We start from the raw sequence: 15,917 nt of genomic DNA, 5'->3' as shown, positions 1-15,917 counted from the left end.
GGAATGCAATAGTATGCACAGCAAGGAATGTGGAAAATAGCATATGTCACTACTGTACGGCACACAACAGACAATTATGATTCAACTGTCCAAATTATAATCAGTTTGACAAATGTCCACAAGCGTCTTCATTCTATTTTATATTTTCCCTAAGACAAGGCAATCACACAACCAGACAATTCCATCAGGGAAGCTTGTTAGCTGCTTAGTCTGTTAAACCCTGGTTGCCATAGCATCTAGAGTTGAAAAAGCTGCAGATTGGCATGAAAAAGCATGTCGACAATTGCCCTGTCACAGCATGCAAGCCAGGTCTGCTCAAAGGCAGCACACTACAAGTTTTCTTTCCCAGTTTGCACTACCCCATGCTGTTTAATAATATCCATTTACTGGTATTGGGATTGATCTAGCACAGTGTAAAATTCACATCTAGTGAGACTTTGCTTTTCACATGGAGTGAAATTCTTTAACAAATGGGAGTATGGCAATTAATTTAGAAATGCAATACTGTATATACTAAGTATATTTAGATTTAATAGAGAAACTGTCCAAAATTTTAATGCACAGTTCTGTAAAGAACCAAACAGTTTTACTTGGCAATTTTTCAGTTGACTTTCTAGTCATTTCTGAAGCCTAGTCATTTCTGAAGCCTAGTCATACTTTGCAGATGACAGACAGCATTCAAAATTCAGTAGTACATTTTAAATATGTTTCAATCGTACCATAGTCGTTTCTTCTTTATGTGCATGGTATAATTTAATTAAGGATATACATTTCTAAAATAACTATAATTTAATTAAAGATTAATATCATGAACATTAAAATTATAGTCTAGAGAGCAATGTGCATCCATTTTTTCCCAGAGGAATCATATACTTAATGGTGATAAATTACCATGTATTAATAGGAAAAATTGTGTTTCTACCAAAGGGTATTCAAATCCCTGCCAACTCTCAGATTCATACGGTATATGGATTTTAAATAAAGCATGTTTACAAACAGCCATTGTTAACTTACTGGAACTATGAAAATGTGAAAATGTCTACATAAGTTGTGAGACTTACAAAATAATTTTTGTTCAGAAGTTTATATTTGTGTTATTCAGTCTTCTTCCGTTATCTCCTTATATTCTAATTTGTCACTTCAGTTTAGTTTTCCTTCAATGCTACAAAGAAAAGAAACATTTTAAGATACTTACTTGGGAGCAAATTAACTTGGCAAACCGATAAGTATTTCAAATACAGGTATTTTTCTATGTTTTCTACTATACTTGTTCTTTCCATTAATATCCACTGCTTTGCTCTCAAAATGTCACAAAATCATATTTAATTAACTAGAAATGGCCTCATTTTTTTGAACTTTACATAGGAAAAAAGTTGATAGTTTACCACAGTACAAGAAAGGGAAGTTAATATTTACACTAAATTAGAGATCTTGAAGTAATGATTATTTTTCATATTCCTGAACTATTAAAGACCTTTTTTTCCTAAACAAGATTATCAGAGATTTTTTAGACAGAATGATCAAAGCATAACACCTTGAGTTTTATACATACGTACAAGTGTATATATATATCAGTATGAAAATAGTGTTAATGAGTGAGCCTCTTCAGTAAAATGCAGTATGAATTTAAATCCGTCATTTTCTAGGAATTCTCAAAAATCTCAAAATCTTGGGATGAAACTTGGTTCACATATGGTGTCCATGAATGTGTTTTCTTATACCACATCTTCCAGTTTTTTAAAAAAGAGGAAAGCTGTTTACTTGTTAAAGGTCTTTTTATAAGCTTTGATGACTCAAAAACACCTTCATTTTAACACATGGAATTTGGCAAAGAACTTAACCATGTTACCATTTGGAAGACTTTGATATTTTGAAAAAGAGAGAATTAAAAACAACAGAGATTGAAACTTAAGTTGGCTTTTGTGTATAGAACATAATTTTCTCAAGTATATTTTCTAGTATAAGGATTTGCTATTGAAATTTATCTGCCAGAATACTATAACATATCAAAGCTATAGTTATCTTGAGTGAACAATGGTGAGTAGAGGCTCAAACTTTACCCTGGTGTATCAAGTTAAAAAAACAAAGATTCTTGGTATAACATTACAGTAACCTAAATAGATAAATGTGTATGTCAAATAAAAAGCTTAACGAAAGGTTGAAACAAAATTTCTTCTAATTACGCTTTTCCAGAAAGATTGTATTTAAACTTTTGTTTGCTTCTCATTTCCTTAATTCACATGCAATACAGTGCAGTGCAGTTCTTCAAGTTGGATTAAAGGAGTTACCACTTCTTAACAAGTCTTAAGGATATGTATTTTCCTACAGTCCTCAAAGTATTCGGTTTGCAGAATTCCACAAACTGGGTAGCATGGAAATGAAAGTTTATGCTTTAACTCAGAGTACCTTTGCTTTAGTTGGGATATCTCAAACCTTCCCTGTAACCCAAATGCTGCTTTTATCTATGATTTACAAACAAATGTTCTTTATAACTGTGCTGTGTTCATATTCTCCATTCCCACTACTTAAAAAATATGTAAAAACTGCATTTTTTATAAGTAGTTTATTTCATGTACATGCTTCTACTCAAATTGGAAATTACGTTATCCTTTCTGAATTGCTTCAGACATATCATTGGATATCATTATTACTTTTGGACCTCCTCTACAAATAATGTACCTTTCAGTCATTATGATTATTGCCAAATGGAAATTATAGAAGAAAATGTAGATAAACCTAAAAAGAAATCCATAAAATGAAACAAGCAAACTTGACTTGTGGCAGAAAATAGGTGGTATCTTGCAATGCCATTAGTTCCTTTCATAATACAAAGGGTAAATGTCATACTAAAGACACTAAACTGCTTTATTTTGTAAAACAAACACACCCTTATTCCCTAAGTGAACTACTACCTTACACAAAATGTAGGTTTCATGTAAGCACATACATTCTTGTGTAAGGTAGTTCTTCTTTTTCTGGGTGATTTTGCCTTATTCTGAAATTTACTTCACCTGACTGAAAGCACATTAACTGCTAGATAGGCATCACACTGATGTCTCCATGCTGTAGCATAGAGCCGTGAATTTGCTACGATCTGTTTAATCAGCAGTATATTGATTTTCCGCAGCTTTCCTTCATTTTAGCCCCATAGCAGGCTTCTGTAATTTCCTTTGGACAAAGTGTAACCAAACTGTGCTAAGTGATGTTGATTTGCAGGCAAAAGTAAAGGGGTAAATATAAATTAACAAGCTATAAACATTTTACAAGTGGGGAGTCAATAAAAACAGTGTCTGCCGTTTCTTTTAAAAAAATGATTTGAAGCAGATTGTTAACAAACGTGTCCAAAGAAACTGACATGAGTCTGAGAATAATTTTTGTGCTTTGTGATTAAGAATTGATCAGTCTAAAAGCCTTGGATGCAACTGAATCACCCATAAGCTGCTGGTCCGAAAAGGCTCAGCAGGGGCTGGTATTTGTTTGTTAAACTCCCATGATTCCAAGTAGATAATTGGTCTGTGAAGTTCATGGCAGAATCTGAATTTGCTTTCTTGCTTCCCAGCTGGCTGAGCGCTGGTTTATAGACTTATGTGTACAAATTTAGCCAGCAGCAAACCTCACATCTTTAATATAAAAGGTGTTTTGTTGTGTTTTTCAGGTGCTGAGTAGAAAGCCCACACTCCAGAAGCTCATTAAAAGGGCCAAGTTACAGTACAGGTTTATTTCTGTCACAGCGTTTCTGAAAACAGTGACAAGGATTAATATGTTTCTTTAGTACTGGAAAAAGCCTGACACAATCCCCTGTGAATTTGATCATCTGTTTCATTGCCTGTATAAGATTCAATCTCCTATTATATCCTGAAGTTCCAGCTGTAAACTAATGCTGGTAAGAATTCATAAGCTATTGCAGAAGCCTGGGGCAAAACTAATTGTTCTATTCAACAGTCACTGATTTATTTATTATTTATTTCATACCACTCTCTTATCATCTTTTTCCACTGTTCCTCCTCGAAGTCAAGATGATCTTGGCTCTTTGTCTGCATGCACAGAGCAAATATAGAGACATGGGAAGTTCATGTTGCCAGGAGCTTTCAAGAAAGTTGCTACAGATCAGTGTGTTGTAGAAATGTGGCCCGATCTAAATTTCTTATAAAGCTATTCTACTTTCCTTTCCTTAAAATGGAAATTCCTTATTAAAAAAGCAATTATCTGCACAAACATTATAACCTTTGTGTTTTGTATAATCATGTGACATTAGGCTCTATCTGCTAGTGGTTGCTGTGTTTCTGGGACATGATTTAACATGTGGTAAATGCAAATTCTAGTAAAGTGCAAACTATGTCATAAAATGATTCTGTTTTACATCAGAGTAGATAGGCAAATAGCTATTTGCTATTTTCAAAAATTAACAAAGCTATAACAATATGCTGTATGGATACCATAAAAAGTAATCTTTTGAATTGAGGAATCTCTGTCTCTAAATCTCTCTCTAAGTCAATCTCTCTCTCTCTTTCTCAATTCAGTTGTAGAGTAATATTCCTTACCTACCAATATTTGTTTTTGGCAAATTACATGCTACATTAAAAATTTAGATACAAAAATTTATATTCAAAATTTCAAACTTTAATGCAAGTACATAATAAGACACAAACAGAAGGATTCCTAATAGTCCATTTGTGTACACTTTATAAAAAGTTGGTGGAAATTAATGCAAGATTAGACAGAAGAAGTATATTCAGAGAATGTTTGAAATTAGACATTAAGCTTCCATTCTTAACAGAAGTTGAGTGCTAATTCCCTATACATCACAGACATTTTAATCCATAATAATTGACTGTAAATACAGTATGAAGCTAGCTAGAGCCTTATTTACACGTGCCAATTTGCTGCCCTCCAGCACTAAAAACAAAAACAAAATTGTAGCACAAGAACTGCCAAGCAAAACACACCCTGCCCCTCATGTACACTCCTTTCTATTTCCACAAACAGAACCTCTTGCTTCTTGTTCTCCATCAACAAATTCAACTATGGGATTTGAAATAAAGTTAAGGAAAAAGACATTTGCGTGACATGACAACAAGAAGTAATTGTTAAAATGGTCATTTCTTTCAAACATGTGTCCCCTTAAAACATTGTAAGTGCTTGTAAGCATTTCATGGCACTTTTAATTGAGAAGTAACACATGTGCTATGCAATGCATATGTTGCAATGGCAGCCACTTATTTTTACTGAATAGCTACAAAATTTGCACTCAATTTTGTTCATATAATAAAAGCCCATGTTATACGTTAAAAAGAATATATCATGGATATTTTGATTGATAAAGTTGCATTTCCTACTGTTTTTCATCCCCTGTGCCTTCCTATCATATCTCATTTACATAAATAATGGCAGCCCAATTATTTCTGTTTCTACTTTTTTTAGAAGCTTAAAGCATTTGTCAACATTTTAGTGAGGTTTTCCCTACGACCTTAATTCAATGAAAATAATTTCTGCTAAATGCTAGACAGTGTTTTACCCTTCTATTGTGGATACCCTTCTAATTTGCATATTATTGCATCTATTACTTGTATATATTAAAATAGTAACATAAGGCATATAACAATGACTTGCATACATGATGATATGAATAATTTGTTTATCAATAACATCTTTTTTTCAGTGAGCTCAGTACTTGTTATTTGATATTGAACCCTATCCTTATATATTCAATGCATTGAGAACAAATGGGACTCATACATTAGAACAGAGTAGTGGCTACCAGAGGGTAAAGGGTGAGGGTGCAAAAGGTGATAGATGGAAACTAAATTTTGGGTGGTGAATACACTGTAGTGTGTACAGAAGTTGAAATAGAATGTTGTACACATGAAATACAATGTAATAAACTAATGTTACTTCAAGAAGAAATAAATTTTAAAAAAAGAATATGCGGGCTTCCCTGGTGGCACAGTGGTTGAGAGTCCGCCTGCCGATGCAGGGGACACGGGTTCGTGCCCCGGTCTGGGAAGATCCCACATGCCGCGGAGCGGCTGGGCCCGTGAGCCATGGCCGCTGAGCCTGCGTGTCCGGAGCCTGTGCTCCGCAACAGGAGAGGCCCACGTACCGCAAAAAAAAAAAGAGCACATACATCTTAATTAGCTTTTTAAGGTTTTTGAAAACAAATTTTATTTTTATCACATAGAAAAAACTGAGGGTTACTCCTTGGACAAAATTAGGTGGCTAAGCCAATATTAGATCTCAATACCCTTTTGACTTTAGATCATGCCAAAGGTTTATGAATTCCAAGGCTGGTAAACACATATGTGGAGATTTATGTTTTATTGGCTAGACTGTAGGATCCTTAAGACAGGGTAAATGTCTCATTTAACTTTTAACCAACACTAAATACGTATTTAGTATTCAGTAAATATTCATTAAATTGAATAAACTGAGGCTTTCAAGACATAAATTGCCAATGCATGTTATCTTAATAGAGTATATAAATCCTTGTCACTTATGGCAATGATGATCAGTTTTTCAGGTCAACATGTTGCAATTACAAATTGTTGCACAGACAATATTTATTGTGCCCTCTAATGGGAAATTAGGTGAATAAGAAGATATGGGGATATATGTATAGGTATAGCTGATTCACTTTGTTATAAAGCACAAACTAACACACCATTGTAAAGCAATTATACTCCAATAAAGATGTTAAAAAAAAGAAACAGTAGACAGTGTCTGGCATGCTATAATTGGATGTTGCTTTACTCCTATATATTAAAAAGATTATATATCTTAGAGAGAAAAAGATGAAATTTTAAGAATTATCTTTTTTTTTGGTAAGTCTGTATAGTATCCTATGAAACATTAGTAAACATGAAAATATTATAGATACAAGAAAAATGCTATAAAAGGCATGATTGCTATAGATTTATGAGAGAGTGCTAGTAAACCCATATCATTCGTTAGAAATTGCATGTAAAAAATATAAAGTTTCGATTTTGTGGCGAAGTAAACAGCATGGCCTTATATTTTCCATGGAAATCTATACCAAGATACTAAGACAGGCATAATTTGTTAAAACAAACTTTGAAAAATTTTTCTACCAATTTCTGTTCTCATATTAAATCCTAGAGTAGTCAGGCATTGAATTAAGTAAAGTAGGTCTATGATAGAAATCTGAGGCATATTTCTAAGGACAGAATCTGTGGCAACAGTGTCAATCAGACACTTAAAAAGTACTGTTTATTTAGGATGATTAATGACTATCTAATGTCTTTGTTGATTTTTCTTTGCAGTTAAGTGGTGGTCTCAAGTTTATTTTGGTAATAAAGCACTGTTCTGGGAAACTAATTCAAATCTTGAGTTCTCATCTATTTAACCTTTTTGTTAAGATTTTTGTTAAGTGGAAATTATGCCTTGTTCCCTCAATTTCCTTTATTCTGCATTATACTACATCTTTTTCATTCAAAAATGTCCAAACCAGTGAATTAGATACATATTGTAATGTACTGAAATCTGTAGCTACCCTTAGTTCAAGCAACTTCAGAAAGTTAAAATAAGTTAATGATCAATTGTATATGAAAAGAGTATTGCAGATCATAGTGTAATTGTGCCCACAGTGAACAAAGTGAATGATTTATGCTTTCTCAGCTTGTTCTCAGTTGTCCACTAGTTTGTAAATTCTTTTACGCCTGAACATCAAACACATGACTCTGTAATTATTTTAGTCTCCATGCAAAGAATAAACATCCCAATTAATATAGGTGTTATCAGTGTAGGTGATGGGAATTGTAAAGCTAAAATAACAAGAAAATAATAAATATTTACATAGGGTATATGGATACTTTTACCTCATTGTAACCAACAGTAATACCATAGATATGGCACTTAGACTGAAACTAATTCTTTATTCCCAAATCACAGATTGTCATTTTTATTGAGCTATTTGTTTGGAAATTTAAAATATGGTTATCTGACTAATTGATTCTTCTTACAGGAAGCTGTCCCTTTGGGTGGAAATTATAACATCAGGGAGAAGATTGACCCAAGTGAATTTCCAAGGTTTAGTCAACAATATTTATTAAGCTCTTATGGTATAACAGAACATTATATCAGGTTTTGTATGGGAATAGTCAAAAAATGAGTGTAGGGTACAGGATTCCTCTCCACAGAGCATTTTAATATGTATTAGAAAACTAGGACATTCATCAAGAAGACTTAGTTGGACACTTTTATTAACCAGAGTTGCATAACTACCATGAAAAGGCCAAGTGGAGGCATGGTCATAATCAGGTGGGATTCATCATGGAAAAAATTCGTTTTAAGCCAGGTTTTAAAGTAATTAAGAACTATTGAATGGAAAGGGGAGGGACTTAATAAGCTCCCCAGAGGAGAATTAAACGTCATTTGACAAGCACTGAGTGCCTTCTATATGCAAGGTACTATGCTCTGGACTTTATTGACTTGCAAAAGACTCAGAGGCGTGCCTGCCCTCATGATCTCTCCATCTAGTGATGGAGACAGAGAGGTTAGCAACAATGACATGTGCCAAGGCTCAGAAGCAGAACCATACCTAAAATCTTTAGAGAACCAAAAGACGTGTTTTTGCCTGCACTAAAGATGCCACATAGAAGAATAAAAATGAGCTAGTTTACGGAAGTGCTGGAGTGGGTCAGTTGGCAAATGATCTTGAAAGCACATGCAATCAGCTAGAAACAGTTTCAGTCATGAGAGCTGTGAATCAAGCTCCAAAATGCCATCAGTGGTCCAGGTTCCTTCTTTCTTTCTGTTCAATGATTCATAGTGTGAAACTCTAGAACTAAGAAGGGGAAATACCATGGGCCTGAAATTCCTTCTAGCATGCGCCCATGTGCACACACACATGCGCATGCACACACACACACACACACACACACACACACACACACACACACTTTCTCCATCTTAGTTAACTGGCACCCCATTCACCCAAACTATAAATATAGGAACGATTTTTTCTTCCTTTCCTCATCACTTGTAGCAATTCCTATAAACATTACATCCAAAATACTCCTGCGTTTAGCCGTTTGTTACCATCTTCACTACTACCACCCTAGTTCAAACCTCCAACCTCTGTTATTGGGGTTATTACAATAGTAATTTACCTGATCGCCCTGAACTCTTATCCCTTACAATGTAGTCTCTTCTGATAAACCAGAGTGATCTTTTAAAGAATATAAGTCAGATTATTCTGCTCACATGCTTAAAACTGCTGACAAGCTTTCCACTGCAATTAGAATTAAAACCTCAGATTCTGTATCATAGCCTGCCTACCTAGCCATAAATGATCTAACCCCTCAGCACTCTTCCACTCATTCTCTCCACATTGACACACTCCTTATACTCTATATACTTTCTTTTTTTCGTATACCTTATATGCTTATACTTCATATACTTTCTGTAGCCATTAAGATCATTCCTATTTGAATGTGTTTATACTTACTGTTTGTCCTTCCTACAGTACTCTTCCCTACAGATAATTACATCCATATATCTGGCTCCTTATCTTTCAGGTCTCAGACATCTTCACAGTACAGTCTATCTAAAGTGATCTCCTTTCACCCAGGCACCATCCCTATTCTATTTTTTTTTCACTGTAACTTTCACTATCTAAAATATGTATCTTTTAATTTATTGTGTATTGTGTCTGTCCAGTAGAATATAAGCTCCATTAGGCAGGCACATTATGTCATATGTGTTCTTGTTTCCCTGCACATAGAACAGCTCCTGCTTCAAAATAGGCACTCAGTAAATACTTGTGGAATGAATAAATGATTAGGATGGCTTTGGAAGATGTCCACAGCATTGTCTTTGACATGAGGCAAGTTTGGGACTAACTGATGAGAACCAAGGAGAAATAGTAACACTTTTTTTGCAGTAGGAATAGTAATACTGTAGGAGGAAAACAAAATTAGTTATAGGATCTCCTGGGACATTCGTCCACAGTACACAGAAGGCAGAGAAATGGGGCTATTCAGGTTTGGGAACTGAACTAAAAAAGAATAACAGGATCAGAGACTAGAGTCTAGTAGCATGACTATACAGCCCAGTTTACTCAGGACAGTCCCAATTTACATCTATTGTCCCAACTTAATTATTAACTATGCCTCCCTTTCATTCTCAAAGAATGTTCCCTGGATGAAAAATTATATGATCAACCTAAGTTTAGGATGCTAAAGAACTATCCATGGAGTTCCTACCAGCCAGTGAAGACTAAAAGGAGAATCCTGGGTAGTTTTGTACCATGTCACTTGCTCCTCTGAAATGTAGAACAACTCAGAATGTTTTCCAAAGGCATAGGCCTCAAAGGGATCAACATGGACTTTTCCACCAGCTGCTTCAGTGACTGTGCAATAAGCAATCATCCAGGGATCTCAGCCTGAGCTATGTGAAAGTATTTGGCAAAAAGGAATTAACACTGCTACTTCTGATGCAAGAACAGCAAGTACTTCACTGAATCATCAAGTCAAACCAAAGATGGAAGGAGTCCCAGAATGCCAGCTGGGCTAGGTTCCCGCTTTAGTAAGCTAAATACAAAAACTTGATCAGGTCTCAAATGGCATTTATTTAACATACAGGTAGAATGGGCCACGTGAAGACTACATTACAATGAACAAACCGCATAACTCTGGCAGCTTTTCTACTGGGTTTGCAGACATGAGTCTAATAATTTTTATTCAATTTTCTGTAGACTTCTTCCAGCTCTGAGTTTAGAGAGAAATTTTTTAAAGCAGATTTAACAGGTTTTCTCTGATAAACTCTGTTACAATTTTTGTCATTAGCAGAATTTGTGTAGTAGTTCACAAGCACAGGTACTTGGAGGTTTACGTATGTTATATCAGTTAATCTCTATACAGACATGCCTCAGAGATATTGTGAGTTCAATTCTAGATCACTGCAATAAAGCAAATATCAAAATAGAAGCAAATCACATGAACTCTTTTGGTTTCCCGGTGCATATGAGTTATGTGCACACTATACTATAGTCTATTAAGTGTGCAATAGCATTATGTCTAAAAAATGGACCTATCTTAATTAAAAACTACTTTATTGCTAAAAAAAATGCTAACCATAATCTGAGCCTTGAGTCATAATCTTTTTGCTGGTAGAGGGTCTTTCTTCTATGTTCATGGCTGCTGACTGAGCAGGGTGCTGCTGAAGATTGGGGTGGCCATGGCAGTTTCTTAAAATAAGACAACAATGAAGTTTGCTGCATCAGTTGACCCTTCCTCTCATGAACAGTTTATCTGCAGTAGGCAGTGCTGTTTGACGGCATTTTACTCACAGTAGAACGTCTTTCAACGTTGGAGTCAATCTCTCAAACCCTGCCTCTGCTTTATCAACTAAGTTAATTTATGTTCTGTTCTAAATCATTTGTTATCATTTCAACAGTCATCACAGCATCTTCACCAGACGTAGATTCTTTCTCAAAAAACCACTTTCTTTCCTCATCTGTAAGCAGCAACCCCTCATCTGTTTAAGTTTTATTATGAGATTGCAGTAATTCAGTCACGTCTTCAGACTCCAGTTCTAATTCCACTTCTCTTGCTATTTCTGCCACATCTGCATTACTTCCTCCAGTGAAGTCTTGAACTCTTCAAAGTCATCCATGAGGGTTACAATCAACTTCTTCCAAATTCCTGTTAATGTTGATATTTTGATCTCTTCCCATAAATTATGAATGTTCTTAATAATATGCAAAATGGTCAATCCTTTACAGAAGGTTTTCAATTTACATTGCCCAGATCCATCAGAGAAATCAGTCTGTGGCAGTTATGGCCCTTCTCCAATAGTAAGACTTGAAAGTCAAAATTAATCCTTGATCCATGAGCTGTAGTGTGGATGCTGTTTTAGCAGGCATGAAAAAAAAAACACATTAATTTCATTGTACATCTCCATCAGTGCTATTGAGTAACCAGGTGCATTGTCATAGAGCAGTAATGTTTTGAAAGGATTCTTTTTTTCTGAGAAGCAGTTCTCAACAGTAGGCTTAAAATATTCAGTAAACCATGTTGTAAATAGATGTGCTGTCATCCAGGCTTTGTTGTTCCGTTTACAGAGCACAGGCACAGTAGACTTAGCATAATTCTTAAGGGGCCTAGGATTTGGGGAATGGAAAGTGAGCACTGGCTTCAACTTAAACTCAGCAGCTCCATTAGCCCCTAAAAAATTTTTTAAAAGGCTAGAGTCAGCCTGTCCTTTGAAGCTTTGAAGCCAGGCATTGACCTGTCCTCTCTAGTTATGAAAGTCCTAGATGGCATCTCCTTCTAATAGAACACTGTTTCATCTACATTGAAAATCTGTTGTTTCATGCCAATAGGCACGTGAAAAGATGCTCAACATCACTAAACATCATGGAAATGCAAATCAGAACCACAATGAGATATCACTTCATACTTATCAGAATGGCTACTACCAAAAAGATAGCAAATAACAAGTGTTGGCGAGGTTGTGGAAGAAAGGGAACCCTTGTGGCGGTCCAGTGGTTAAGACTCTGTGCTTCCACCGCAGGGGACGTGGGTTCGATTCCCGGTCTGGAAACTAAGATCCCGCATGCTGCGCAGCTCCACCAAAATAATAACAATAATAAATAGAAATGTAAATTGGTGCAGCCAGTCTGGAAAACAATAAGGAAATTCCTCAAAAAATTAAAAATAGAACTACCATATGATCCAGCAATTCCACTCCTGGGTATTTATCCAAAGAAAATGAAAGCACTAATTAGAAATGAGATATGCACCCCTATTTCACTGCAGCATTATTTACAATAGCCAAGATATGGAAGCAACCCAAGTGCCTATCAAATAAATAAATGGATAAAGAAAATGTGGTATACATAGACAATGAAAAGTTAGTCATAAAAAATAATGAAATCTTGCCATTTGGAACAACATGGATGAACCTAGTTGATATTATGCTAAGTGAAATAAGTCAAACAAAGACAGAATAATACTGTATGATTTAATTATATGTGTAATCTAAAAAACAAATGAACAAACATAACAGAAACAGAGTGATAGATACAGAGAACAAACAGGTTGTTGCCAAAGGGGAGGGGAGTGCAAGGAGAAAAGAAATGGGTGATGGAGATTAACAGATACAAACTTCCCATTGCAAAATAAATGAGTCACTGGTATGAAATGTACAGTGTGGGGAACGTAGTCAATAAATATGTAATATTTTTCTTTTGTGACATATCATATTAGACTTACCGTGGTGATCATTTTGAAATGTATAGAAATGTCAAAATACTATGTTTTCCATGCACATATGGTCACCTTGTTTTTGATAAAGGAGGCAAGAATATACAATGGAGAAAAGACAGCCTCTTCAATAAGTGGTGCTGGGAAAACAGGACAGCTACATGTAAAAGAATGAAATTAGAACACTCCCTAACACCATACACAAAAATAAACTCAAAATGTATTAAAGACCTAAAGGTAAGGCCAGACACTATAAAGCTCTTAGAGGAAAACATAGGCAGAACAGTCTATGACATAAATCACAGCAAGATCCTTTTTAACCCACCTCCTAGAGAAATGGAAATAAAAACAAAAATAAACAAATGGGACTTAATGAAACTTAAAAGCTTTTGCACAGCAAAGGAAAACATAAACAAGAAGAAAAGACAACCCTCAGAATGGGAGAAAATATTTGCAAACTAAGCAACTGACAAACGATTAATCTCCAAAATGTACAAGCAGCTCATGCAGCTCAATATCAAAAAAACAAACAACCCAATCCAAAAATGGGCAGAAGACCTGAATAGACATTTCTCCAAAGAAGGTATACAGATTGCCAACAAACACATGCAAGGATGCTCAACATCGCTAATCATAAGAGAAATGCAAATCAAAACTACAATGAGGTATCACCTCACACCAGTCAAAATGGCCATCATCAAAAAAATCTACAAACAATAAATGCTGGAGAGGGTGTGGAGAAAAAGGAACCCTTCTGCACTGTTGGTGAGAAAGTAAACTGATATAGCCACTATGGAGAACACTATGGAGGTTTCTTAAAAAACTGAAAATAGAACTACCATAGGACCCAGCAATACCACTACTGGGCATATACCCTGAGAAAACCGTAATTCAAAAAGAGTCATGTACCACAATGTTCATTGCATCTCTATTTACAATAGCCAGGACATGGAAGCAGCCTAGTGTCCATCAACAGATGAATGGATAAAGAAGACGTGGCACATATATACAAAGGAATATTACTCAGCCATAAAAATAAACAAAATTGAGTTATTTATAGTGAGGTGGGTGGACCTGGAGACTGTCATACAGAGTGAAGTAAGTCAAAGAGGAAAACAAATACTGTATGCTAACACATATGTATGGGATCTTGAAAAAAAAAATTGGTTCTGAAGAACCTAGGGGCAGGACAGGAATAAAGACGCAGATGTAGAGAATGGATTTGAGGACACGGGGAGGGGGAAGGGTAAGCTGGGATGAAGTGAGAGAGTGACATGGACATATATACACTACCAAATGTAAAACAGATAGCTAGTGAGAAGCAGCTGCATAGCACAGGGAGATCAGCTCAGTGCTTTGTGACCACCTGGAGGGGTGGAATAGGGAGGGAGGGAGGGACACGCAAAGAGGGAGGAGTTACGGGGATATATGTATATGTATAGCTGATTCACTTTGTTATACAGCAGAAACTAACACACCATTGTAAAGCAATTATACTCCAATAAAGATGTTAAAGAAAAAAAAGAAAAAACTAGAAAAAAAAACAATGTATTAGAGTTCCAGTTACCCTGTGTTCTTGCCAGATGTGGAATTGACATTTTAAAACATTTAAGCTATTCTGATAGGTGTGAGTTTGTATCTCATTGTGATTTTAATTTGCATTTCCCAAATAGCTAATGGCTGGTTATGTTGAGCATCTTTTCATGAGCTTATTTGCCAGCGATATATCTTCTTTGGTGAAATGTCTGTTCTTATGTTTTGCCATTTAAAAAATTTGGTTTATTTGTTTTATTACTGTTGAGATTTGGGAATTTTAAAAAATATATATATTTTGGATACAAAATTTTGGTAACAGAAATTAACATAGTTTTGTAGGTCAATTGTACTTCAAAAACAGACTCATAGAAAAAGAGATCAGATTTATGGTTACCAGATGTGGGGGGTTGAGAAGGAGAAATTAAATGAAGGCAGTCAAAGGTACAAACTTCAAGTTATAAGATATATAAGTACCAGGGATGTGATGTACAACATGATGAATATAACTAACTCTGCTGTGTGTCATACAGGAAAATTGTTAGGACAGTAAATCCTAAGAGTTCTCATCACAAAGAAATTTTTTTTCTATTTCTTTAATTTTGTATCCATATGAGATGATGAATGTTCACTAAATATATTGTGGTAATCATTTCATGATGTATCTAACTGAATCATGTGGTACACCTGAAACTTATACAGTGCTGCATGTCAATTATACCTCAATAAAACAGAAAGATATGTACATACATACATAAAAGAAAGATACATACATAAAAGTAAATCTGTTGTTTAGTGTAGCCACTTTTTTTTTTACTGAAGTATACTTGACTTACAATGTTGTGTTAGTTTCAGGTGTACAGCAAAGTGATTGTTTTATATATATATGCACATATGTACATTGTATATGTATATGTATGACACACATATATATAATTTATTCAGATTATTTTTATTTTAGGATTTTACAAGTTACTGAATATTGTTCCCTGTGTTATACAGTAAAATCTTGTTGTTTATTTTATATATAGTAGTTTATGTCTGTTAATCCCATACTCCTAATTTATCCCCCCTTCCTCCCATTACCTTCTGGTAACCGTAAGTTTGTTTTCTATGTCTTTGAGTCTGTTTCTGTTTTGTATATAGATTCATCTGTATTAT

The sequence above is a fragment of the Lipotes vexillifer genome, unplaced genomic scaffold (genome assembly GCF_000442215.2).
Source record: "Lipotes vexillifer unplaced genomic scaffold, Lipotes_vexillifer_v1.1 scaffold1822, whole genome shotgun sequence".
Lineage (NCBI taxonomy): Eukaryota > Metazoa > Chordata > Mammalia > Artiodactyla > Lipotidae > Lipotes > Lipotes vexillifer.
Note: the sequence above shows the minus strand (reverse complement) of the source record.